This window comes from Myxocyprinus asiaticus, chromosome 27 (genome assembly GCF_019703515.2).
Source record: "Myxocyprinus asiaticus isolate MX2 ecotype Aquarium Trade chromosome 27, UBuf_Myxa_2, whole genome shotgun sequence".
Classification (NCBI taxonomy): Eukaryota; Metazoa; Chordata; class Actinopteri; order Cypriniformes; family Catostomidae; genus Myxocyprinus; species Myxocyprinus asiaticus.
This window is the reverse complement of record NC_059370.1, coordinates 36,948,315-36,960,786: the sequence shown is the minus strand read 5'-3', so window position 1 is coordinate 36,960,786 and position 12,472 is coordinate 36,948,315. Positions and strand designations below refer to the sequence as shown.

The following is a 12,472-nucleotide window of genomic DNA, read 5'->3' as shown; positions in this document are numbered from 1 at the left end:
TATATGTGCCAAAAGTATCACAAAATGTGGAATTTACAGAACACAAAAACTGGGGTGTCACAATTGTTTTGACTGTAACAGTGGTTGGACAACTGTAATACTTCACATTAAAAATCATATTAACCCACTCTGTCTCAGTCAGAATCAGAATCAGCTTTATTGCCAAGTATGCTTACACATACAAGGAATTTGTCTTGGTGACAGGAGCTTCCAGTGCACAATAATACAAAACAGCAACAAGACATAGATAATAAATAAAAATAATTAAAAATTGAATAGAAAATAAAAAAAAGTGAATAGAAAATAAAGTATATATAGAATACACAATAAGACAATATATACAGTATATATATATATAGTAAATATATATATATATATATATATATATATATATATATACATACACACACAGACACATACATACACACATACACGTATGTAGTGCAAATTTAAATACAAATCTGTTATATACAGTGCATGGGAATGTAATGGCAGAAGAGGTTGAATGTGTTGGATAAATATAAAAAGACTAGACTGTGAATTGCACATAATTATTGCTCAATGGGGCAGTTTTAAATGTTCATGAGATGGATAGCCTGAGGGAAAAACTGTTCCTGTGACTGACGGTTCTGTTGCTCAGAGCTCTGAAGCGTCGGCCAGAATGCAACAGTTCAAAATGGTAGTGGGTAGGGTGAGTGGTGTCCAGAGTGATTTTTCCAGCCTTTTTCCTCACTCTGGAAGTGTATAGTTCTTGAAGGGAGGGCAGGGGGCAACCAATCATTTTCTCAGCAGTCCGAACTGTCCTTTGTAGTCTTCTGATATCTGATTTCGTAGCTGAACCAAACCAGACAGTTATTGAAGTGCAGAGGACAGACTCAGTGACTGCTGAGTAGAACTGTATCAGCAGCGCCTGTGGCATGTTGAACTTTCTCAACTGGCGAAGGAAGTACAACCTCTGCTGGGCCTTTTTCACAATGGAGTCAATGTGGGTCTCCCACTTCAGTTCCTGTGAGATGGTAGTGCGCAGAACCTGAATGACTCCACTGCTGCCACAGTGCTGTTTAGAATGGTGAGGGGGTCAGTGTTGGGGGGTTCCTCCTAAAGTCCACATTCATCTCCACTGTGTGTTCAGCTCAAGGTTGTTTTGACTGCACCAGACAGCCAGCTGTTTAACCTCCCTTCTGTATGCAGACTCATCGTCATCTCGGATGAGGCCGATGACAGTGGTGTCATCTGCAAACTTCAGGAGCTTGACAGAGGGGTCCTTGGCGATGCAGTCATTGGTGTAGTGGGGAGAGCACACATCCCTGGGGGGCACCAGTGCTGATTGTACAGTGCTGGAAGTGAATTTCTCCTGTCTCACAAGCTGCTGCCTGTCTGTCAGAAAGCTGGTAATCCACTGACAGATAGACATGGGAACAGCGATCTGGTGTAGCTTAGTCTGGAGTATAGCTGGGATGATGGTGCTAAAAGCCGAACTGAATTCCACAAAGGATCCTTGCATATGTCCCTGGTCTGTCCAGATGTTGCAGGATATGATGCAATCCCATGTTGATGGCATCCTCCACAGACCTGTTTGCTCAATAAGCAAATTGAAGGGGATCTATAAAGGGTCACAGATGTCAGGACGACAGGTCTGTAGACATTAAGTCCTGTGATTTTTGGTATCTTTGGGACAGGAATGATGATTGAGCGTTTGAAGCAGCATGGGACTTCACACTGTTTGAAAATCAGTGGGCCAGCTGGTTAGAACAGGATCTAAGACACGTGGGTGAAATGACATCTGGGCACTGTGCTTTCCTTATCTTTTGTTTTTGGAAGACATGGGACACCTTTTCTTCACAGATCTTAAGTGCAGGTTGAGTAGCAGGAGGGGGGAGGAGGGGGGTTGCAGGAGGTGTTGGTGTTTGTATGAAGTGAAAGTCAGAGTGGATGTGGGGTGTGAGATTAGGCCTTTCAAATCTACAGTAGAACACATTCAGGTCGTCAGCCGGTTGTTGGTCCACCACAGGGTTGGGGGCAGGAGTCGTGTAATTCGTAAGTTGTTTCATGCCACTCCACACTGATGCAGGGTCGTTAGCTGAAAACGTGTTTTTCAGCTTCTCAGAGTATCTTATTTTAGCAACTCTGATTTCCTTATTCAGTGTGTTCCTGGCCTGATTGTACAAGACTTTATCCCCAACTCTGTAAGCATCCTCTTTGGCCTGACGAAGCTGCCTGAGTTCTGCTGTAAACCATGGTTTGTCGTTGTTAAACATTAAATAAGTCCTAGTAGGAATGCACATATCCTCACAGAAACTGATATATGATGTAACAGTATCTGTGAGCTCATCCAGATTGGTGTCTGCAGCCTCAAAAACACTCCAATCAGTGCAGTCAAAGCATGCTTGTAGTTCCAGCTCTGCTTCAATGGTCCATCTCTTTACAGTCCTTACGACAGGCTTAGCAGATTTTAGTTTCTGTCTGTAGGTTGGAAGAAGATGAACCAGACAGTGATCAGAGAGTCCCAAAGCTGCTCTAGGGACAGAGCGATATGCATCCTTTATTGTTGTGTAGCAATGATCCAGTATATTTCTGTCTCTGGTGGGGCATGTAATGTGCTGTTTGTATTTGGGCAGTTCATGTGTGAGGTTTGCTTTGTTAAAATCCCCAAGAATAATAATAACTGAATCCGGGTATTGTTGTTCTGTGTCTGTGATCTGATCAGCCAGCTGTTGCAGCGCTGCATTCACATGCATTTGGCACGATATAAACACTCACCAGAATAAACGAAGAAAACTCCCGCAGCGAGTAGAAAGGCTTACAGTTAATAAAGAGCACTTCCAAATTAGGACAGCACATCTTCTTTAAAGTTGTTACATCTGTACACCAACTTTCATTGATGTAAAAGCATGTTCCACTGCCTCTCGTTTTCCCTGTTAACCCCGCAATGCGATCCGCTCTGAACAGCTGAAAGCTAGTTTGAATACTTTTTATGACATAAACAGGTGAGATTCGATACACTCTGTTCCATAACTGTTCTAGGAGGACAATATGTTGAAGAATTCAAAATTCTCGGGCTCTGGAGATATTAAAAGACACTTACGTGCTCAAGCTGATGCCCCTGAGCAGGCCACGGGCATGGGAGTCGACTTGGTCAGGGAGGTGCGGGAAATACGGCGAGAGTTGCTGAACATGTCGGCAATGCTGACGAAGGTCGTTGCTGACTTGGAGGATCTTGCTGTGATACATTGATCACCACCATAGAGGCGAAGTTCAATGATGTGGTCACAAGAGTGGGGGATGTCAAGAAACAGATTGATTACCTGGAGTCATCGGAGAGGGAATTATCTGCTAATCTGCTAGCAACCAAGGTGGATATGGAGCATGTCTGGGAGAAGTTGGAGGACATGGAAAACCGTAGCCGGCAGAATAACGTCCATATCGTTGGAGTCCCGGAGGGAGTAGAGGGACAGGATACAGTGAAATACAGGGCTCTTTCTGAATCTGCTCGACATAGCAGGCCATAAGCTGGAAATCGAGCAATCTCACAGGGTTCCTGCTCAGTGATCTGCGGAGGGAGACAGGCCCCGATCAATTCTGGCCAAATTTCTGAGATCATCCGATAAACATCTTGTGTTGCACGAGGCAAGGAGTAAAGGAAGGCTTTCTTGGAAGAACCACAGCATTTTCTTTTTCCCAGACTTTGCCAACTCGACAAGAGAGAAACGTGATCAATTCAAGGAATGCAGGAAACTTTTACATCAACCGAAGGTCACTTTTGCAATGATATTCCCGGCCAAATTGAGAATATATGCTAAGGATGGCCGTAAAACATTCACATGACCACAGCAAGCGATGTCCTTCATAAAGTCAGTGGAGTAAGTCATCTTGTTGTACTCACGTTGTAGCTGAGTGGACCGGCTCACTGAATATTCGCTTGACTGTTTGGGGAGTCTGCACGCTTTTTTTGTGCTGGTTCTGCCTAGCGGCTGGAGTTTATTTTGTGGAGTGGCACACCTTCAGGACAGTTTTATGGATGAATCTACATGCTCTTTGTGCTTAGTCCACCGATCGGCTGGAGTTTATTTTGTAGAGTAACACACCTTCAGAATTGTTTTATAGATGAATCTACACGCTCTTTGTGCTTGTTCCGCCTATCGGCTGGAGTTTATTTGTAGAGTAACACACCTTCAGGACATTGTTATGGATGAATCTACATGATCTTTGTGTTTATTCCGCCTGTTGGCTGGAGTTTGTTTTGTGGAGTATTTCTTGCAAAGTCATTGGAGTGAGTACGTCATTTGCTTGCACTCATGTTGCAGCCGAGTGGACCGGCTCACTGAACATTTGCTTAACTGTTTGAAGATCTGCGTGCCTTTTTTGTGCTGGTTCTGCCTATCGGCTGGAGTTTATTTTGTAGAGTAACACACCTTCAGGACAGTTTTATGGATGAATCTACATGCTCTTTGTGTTTATTCCGCCTGTTGGCTGGAGTTTGTTTTGTGGAGTATTTCTTGCAAAGTCATTGGAGTGAGTACGTCATTTGCTTGCACTCATGTTGCAGCCGAGTGGACCGGCTCACTGAACATTTGCTTAACTGTTTGAAGATCTGCGTGCCTTTTTTGTGCTGGTTCTGCCTATCGGCTGGAGTTTATTTTGTAGAGTAACACACCTTCAGGACAGTTTTATGGATGAATCTACATGCTCTTTGTGTTTATTCTGCCTATTGGCTGGAGTTTGTTTTATTGATTATCTTTTGCTGTGTAATTCTGTCTCACAAAATTTGCATAGAATCACCAGACTTGAGCAATCCGATGGCAAGTTTGTCGCGGGGGCTCTCAAAAGCGTGCATGGACTGTTTGAGTTTGGAAGGATGGACGCCAGTTGGCGCTGTCATGCGCGGGGTTAATGCGCACGTTTTTATTTTTTCTGTTTGTTTGGTTCTGAGGGATATTTGGGTTTTGATGGTTGCACTTATGTTGGAATGTGGTCTTTATAATCTTGTTTTGGACGCATGATCTATTTTTTCTTATATGTCAAAATGTCAAATGTCAATATGAGTGGATTGTCTCTCTCCATGTGGAATGTGAATGGGTTGGAGCACCCCATAAAAAGAAGGAAGGTTATTTCTCTTCTTAAGCATAAGAAATATGATATAGTGTTTCTTCAAGAAACGCACATTTCTCCGCAGGAAGTGGAAAAATTTGGAAAGATATGGGGTGGGCATTTTTTTTATAGTGCTGGCTCGAGTGAGAACAGTTGAGTCATTACACTGATAAATAAACATCTACAATTCAAATGTCTCAAACAGAGTAAAGATAAATTAGGAAGAGTCATTATTGTTTTAGCCAAAATTCAAGGACAAAGTCTTATTTTGCCTAATATTTATGTACCTAACGTTGATGATCAGGGCTTTTTTATAGATCTTGAAGGGATGTTGCAAGCCACTGGCACCCCTCATGATATAATATTGGGAGGAGACTTTGATCTTTTGATGGACTCAGTCTTTGATCATAGTGAAACAAAAGTGTGAAAACCCCCTAGAGCAACACTGACGCTTCACAGGATGTGTAAGAATCTTGGTCTTACAGATATTTGGAGACTTTTGAACCCATCTGGTAGGAACTATACATTTTTTTCATCAGTTCATAAGATTTACTCTAGAATAGATTTTTATATATATATATATATATATATATATATATATATATATATATATATATATATATAAGTCCCTCATTTCATGAGTGTGAAATTGTGTTTAGAGGTGTTGCCACATATGGAGAAAAATAAATCATATAGTTGGCACTTTAATGTATACCTTTTGCAAAATCCTGAATTCCAACAAATGCTAAAGGCTGAAATTAATGTCTATATGGAAACCAACTGGTCCTCAGTATCCTCTGTGGACATGGCTTGGGAGGCACTTAAGGCAGTTCTTAGGGGCCAGATCATACAGTATGCCTCATTCACCAAAAAATCCAAAGCACAAGAACTCATGGAATTGGAAGGGAATATTAAAAGTGCCGAGGCAGAGTTGAAGCGACAAATGTCATGTAATGGCCTCAGGGAATTGACCCGATTGAAATACAGATATAATACTAGTTTGTATTTTTTGAGTTTTAGCTAGTCAGGACAAGACAGTCATACTTTGAGTCGGGAGATAAGGCAGGGAAACCCTGGCTAGATTTATAAAACAGAGAGAGTCTTTTTCTACCAGTCTACTGAAGAGGATATTAGAAACTTTGTGGAACCATTAGAACTTCCTAAACTGACGACTGAGCAAAAAAATTCTCTTGATTCTGAGATAAACTTGGAGGAGCTTGGCGAGGTAATTAAGGCCTTGCCCACAGACAAGGCTCCGGGCCAGATGGCTTTGCCGCTGAAGTTTTTAGATCTTATGCTACAGACCTGACTACACTTTTGCTAGAAGTTTATACGGAATCATTAAAGAATGGAAAGCTTCCGCCAACCATGACACAAGCCCGGATCAGTCTGATTCTTAAAAAGGACAAAGATCCAAGCAAATGTAAGAGTTACTGTCCAATTTCCCTGATCCAGCTAGACGGAAAAATACCTTCAAAAATTTTGGCTAACCGATTAAGTAGTTATGACATCTCTTATACATATAGATCAGATAGGGTTTATTCAGAACTGTAGCTCTTCTGATAACATTAGGCATTTCATCAGTATCATGTGGTCAGTGGTGAATAATCAGACTCCGGTCGCTGCCATCTCACTTGACGTCGAAAAGGCATTTTATATGGTAGAATGGGATTATCGTTTTAATATTTTGGAAATGTATGGGTTCAGGAATATTTTTATTGGATGTATTTAGTTACTTGATAGACACCCGGTAGCTGCGTTACAAACAAATGGATTAAATTCAAATTATTTTACTCTGGATAGGGGCACCCGGCAGGGTTGCCCTCTTTCCCCATTATTGTTCTGTTTTACCCTGGAACTATTAGCAGCAGCGATAAGAAAGGAGGATGATTTTACAGGGGTGATGGCGGGAGGTGTGGCGTATAAGCTTTTGCTTTACGTAGATGATATTTTATTATTCGTCTCCGACCCTACTAGATCTATGCCTTGCCTGCACAGAATTATTAATTCCTTTTCTAAGTTCTCAGGATACAGATTTAATTGGTCTAAATCCAAAGCTTTGTCTCTGACAGCGTACTGCCCAGTAACGGCATTTCAGCCAGGCGCCTTCCAGTGGCCCAAACAGAGCAATAAGTATTTGGGTATTTTATCCCCAGCAAATTTGTGTGATTTAGTTAGAGTTAATTTTGACCCTTTAATAAAAAGGTTTTCGAGTGATATGGGCAGGTGGGCTTCATTACATTTATCTATGATTGGGAAGGTTAATGTTATTACAAATTTATTGTATTCCAAAATTCAACTACCTGCTACAATCTCTCCCTATAGATGTCCCCCTCTCTTATTTCAAGCAATTTGATAGCATAGCAGTCCTTCATTTGGAATGGTAAATGTCCCAGATTACACTTCAGTAAGTTACATAGGCCGAAGGTGGGCTAGGCCTACCCAAGATTTTGTTTTATTATTATGCATTCGGACTCAGACATTTGGCTCATTGATTGCTTCCACCTGAGAGAGCCCATCCCTGGTTTCGTATTGAACAGGAAGTTCTTGCCCCAATTTCACCATTGCAAAGCCTTTCTATCAAACTAACAGGAGAAGTTAAGTTACACCCCGTTATCTCACATTTGCACGTGGTATCGACAAAAGTGTCCAGAGTGTTTAATTCAAACATTTATTTAAATGTTGCTTCGAGCATATGGCTGAACCCCAAATTATGTATTGATAAGTCCCCTTTCTGCTGGACAGGGTGGATTGTGAGGGAGGTTAATATGCTTGGTGACCTATATGAGAGTGGAGTGTTGAGATCCTTTGAAAATATGGTTCAACATTTTGGGATTCTCAGGTCTCAGTTCTTTAGGTATTTACAACTGTGCCACCTGCTCTGTACTATTTCTGGGAGTAGCATACACCCCCCTAAAGCGGCAGATACTCTGGGAGTGGTGATTACTGCTTTTGGAAAAGATCATGAGGCATCGGAGTATTACTCCCTGCTGTAAGTGCCTTGGCAATGACAGGCAGACAAAGACGATGATGATGTGAAGGACCCAAGTGCAGTTTATTTACATAAGTGATAATCAAAAACGTGAGCAAGAACAAAACATAAACATGGACTTGACTTGACTTGACTTGACTTCCAAACAAAGTTACATTAACAATACCTGACAAAAACAATACCTGACTAAAGACAATGGCAAACATGAGGGCTTAAATACATCGACAAGGGTGACAAGACAACCAACGAACAGACAGAACTATAAACAAGATAACAAGACTAATGAACTTAAACCAATAAAAGACAAGACTGATAATGAGATAATCAAACAATGAACCAATGAATACAAGACACATGGACAGGGGAAACACATGACAGGATCACATGAGGGAACAGGAAATCACATGACATGAAACACATGACTATAAAACAGGAACTAAACTTCCAAAATAAAAGACATGAACACAAAACATGAACAAAAACACATTTAAACGTGACACCTGTTAATTCAGAGTCTGGGGGATGGAGCTTCAACTTCTCTCAAGAGATTATGGGAGAAAAATTTAAACTTGGTTTTGGGGGAGGGAGTGTGGGATCCAAAAAAACATCTAGAGATGCAAGGGTGCGCCTTATGCAATTTAAGATTTTACATTGATTCTGTTGGACCCCCTCTAGATTGTATAGGCTTGGTCTTAAAGACACACCCACCTGATAGCGATGCCAATCAGAAGATGGGAACACAACCCATGTTTTTCAGTGGTGTGTTAAGATCCAAGAATTTTGGTTGAGGGTTCAGAGTTTTATGTGTGACGTATTGGGCACTCAAATTTCATTTTGCCCCAGACTCTGTATTTTAGGCACTGGGGCGGTCATTAATATAGGGGATAAATACATAAAAAATTGGGTCCTAGCCAGTGTTATGATCAACAGACAGGTCATCCTTAGGGGATGGAAGTCGGCTGGAGCGCTCTCATTTCAGAAGTGGTGCACAGAGATGGTCAGGGTAGCGGCATTTGAGGAAATGTCATATAGAAGGCTAGGCAACTGGGATTTATTTAATAAGAAATGGGGCAGCTATTTGGCCTTTTTGGAAGGCTCTCGGGGAGGGCCAATTCTCCCCAATTTGGAATGCCCAATTCCCAATGTGCTCGCCTCGTGGTGGCGTAGTGACTCACCTCAATCCAGGTGTCGGAGGAAGAATCTTAGTTGCCTCTGTGTCTGAATCAGTCAATCCGCTCGTCTTATCATGTGGCTTGTTGAGCGCGTTACCACGGAGACATAGCACTTGTGGAGGCTTCACGCTATTCTCCGCGGCATCCACACAACTCACCACGCACCCCACAGAGAGCGAGAACCACATTATAGCGACCACAAGGAGGTTACCCCATGTGACTCTACCCTCCCTTGCTCCCTAGCAACCTCCTAAGGTCTGGTTGCTTAGGAGACCTGGCTGGAGTCACTCAGCACACCCTAGATTCGAACTCGCGACTCCAGGGGTGGTAGTCAGCATTTAAACTCACTAAGCTACCCAGGCCCCTGAGATTTATAGTTTTAAATGTGTGTGATTATAATTATTTTATATACCTATATATCATTTTTTTTTTTTTTTTTTTTTGTGTGTGTGTATATGTATACTTTGGCTTTGACCACAGGGATATTTGTTGAGAGTCAGGGTGGGGTTGGGGATTGGGAGGGGGAAAGGGAATAATGGGCATTAAAAGTTGATTTTGTGTATATATGTTTTGCTTTTCTGTTTTGTTTGTTAGAATCAATAAAAAGTGTTAATCGGGGGAAACATAAGGGCAACATAAAAGTACTCCAGACAACTCCAGTGGTTAAGTCCATGTCTTTAGAAGCAATATGTTAGGTGTGGGTGAGAACAGAAGTATATTATAAATTCTCCTCCCTGCTAAGTCAATCTCCACTTTTACTTTCACATTTACATTCTCCTTCTTCTGTTTTTGGTGATTCACATTCTTCATGCTTATCGCCCCTACTGGGCAGGGAAGAGAATTTATGATAAAAAATGACTTAACTATTAATCTATTTCTCACCCACACCTATCATATTGTGTCTGAACACATGGATTTAACCACTGGAGTCATTATTTATTTACCCTCATGCAGTGGTACAGTAGTGACTGAAGAGGTGGGCATTTTGTGTTGTTATCAAGGATCACCAGTTGTGTGTGAAAATCCCAGGAGATCAGCAGTTACAGAAATACTCAAACCAGCCCATCTGGCACCAACAATCATGCCATGGTCCAAATCATTGAGATCACATTTTTTCCCCATTCTGATGGTTGATGTGAACATTAACTGAAGCTCCTGACCCATATCTGCATGATTTTATGCACTGCACTGCTGCCACACGACTGGCTGATTAGGTAATTGCATGGATGATTGTTGGTGCCAGACGGACTGGTTTGAGTATTTCTGTAACTGCAGATCTCTTGGGATTTTCACACACAACAGTCTCTAGAATTTACTCAGAATGGTGCCAAAAAGAAAAAACATTCAGTGAGGGGGAGTTCTGCAAATGGAAATACCTTGTTGATGAGAGAGGTCAACAGAGAATGGCCAGACTGGTTCGAACTGATAAAGTCTACGGTAACTCAGATAACTGCTTTGTACAATTGTGGTGGGAAGAATATCATTTCAGAATGCTATTCTGAGATGTGGGTTGGCGCTGTTTTGGTTTTAATGTTGTGGCTGTTCGGTGTATATTTAACCACTGGGGTCATATGGAGTTCACTTTATTTTGGAGCTACAAAGGTCTGATTACCATTCACTTGCATTGTATGGACCTTAAGAGCTGAGATAGTCTTATAAAAATCTTTGTTTGTGTTCAGTAGAATACAAAGTCATACACAAATAGGATAGCATGAGGGTGAGTAAATGATGGGAGAATTTTCATTTTTGGGTGAACTATCCCTTTAAGTCCCTGTTTACTATACATTCTCCTCCCTGTCCAGTAGGTGGCGATATGCACAAAGAATGTGATTCACCAAAAACTAAAGAAAAAGAATGTGGAAGTGAAAGTGGATATATATATATATATACAGGTGCATCTCAATAAATTAGAATGTCGTGGAAAAGTTCATTTATTTCAGTAATTCAACTCAAATTGTGAAACTCGTGTATTAAATAAATTCAATGCACACAGACTGAAGTAGTTTAAGTCTTTGATTCTTTTAATTGTGATGATTTTGGCTCACATTTAACAAAAACCCACCAATTCACTATCTCAAAAAATTAGAATATGGTGACATGCCAATCAGCTAATCAACTCAAAACACCTGCAAAGGTTTCCTGAGCCTTCAAAATGGTCTCTCAGTTTGGTTCACTAGGCTACGCAATCATGGGGAAGACTGCTGATCTGACAGTTGTCCAGACGACAATCATTGATACCCTTCACAAGGAGGGTAAGCCACAAACATTAATTGCCAAAGAAGCTGGCTGTTCACAGAGTGCTGTATCCAAGCATGTTAACAGAAAGTTGAGTGGAAGGAAAGAGTGTGGAAGAAAAAGATGCACAACCAACCGAGAGAACCGCAGCCTTATGATTGTCAAGCAAAATCGATTCAAGAATCTGGGTGAACTTCTCAAGAAATGGTCTGAGGCTGGGGGTCAAGGCATCAAGAGCCACCACACACAGACATGTCAAGGAATTTGGCTACAGTTGTCGTATTCCTCTTGTCAAGCCACTCCTGAACCACAGACAACGTCAGAGGCATCTTACCTGGGCTAAGGAGAAGAAGAACTGGACTGTTGCCCAGTGGTCCAAAGTCCTCTTTTCAGATGAGAGCAAGTTTTGTATTTCATTTGGAAACCAAGGTCCTAGAGTCTGGAGGAAGGGTGGAGAAGCTCATAGCCCAAGTTGCTTGAAGTCCAGTGTTAAGTTTCCACAGTCTGTGATGATTTGGGGTGCAATGTCATCTGCTGGTGTTGGTCCATTGTGTTTTTTGAAAACCAATGTCACTGCACCCATTTACCAAGAAATTTTGGAGCACTTCAGGCTTCCTTCTGCTGACCAGCTTTTTAAAGATGCTGATTTCATTTTCCAGCAGGATTTGGCACCTGCCCACACTGCCAAAAGCACCAAAAGTCGGTTAAATGACCATGGTGTTGGTGTGCTTGACTGGCCAGCAAACTCACCAGACCTGAACCCCATAGAGAATCTATGGGGTATTGTCAAGAGGAAAATGAGAAACAAGAGACCAAAAAATTCAGATGAGCTGAAGGCCACTGTCAAAGAAACCTGGGCTTCCATACCACCTCAGCAGTGCCACAAACTGATCACCTCCATGCCACGCCGAATTGAGGCAGTAATTAAAGCAAAAGGAGCCCCTACCAAGTATTGAGTACATATACAGTAAATGAACATACTTTC

At 41.7% G+C, this 12,472-nt stretch overlaps 1 protein-coding gene across 1 annotated transcript in view; it reads left to right on the top strand.

Moving 5' to 3' along the window:
- The window catches only part of LOC127417577 (fructose-bisphosphate aldolase B-like), a 204,357-nt gene that overhangs the window by 75,935 nt on the left and 115,950 nt on the right, over positions 1–12,472 (top strand). The gene's annotated exons all lie outside the window — the stretch shown is intronic.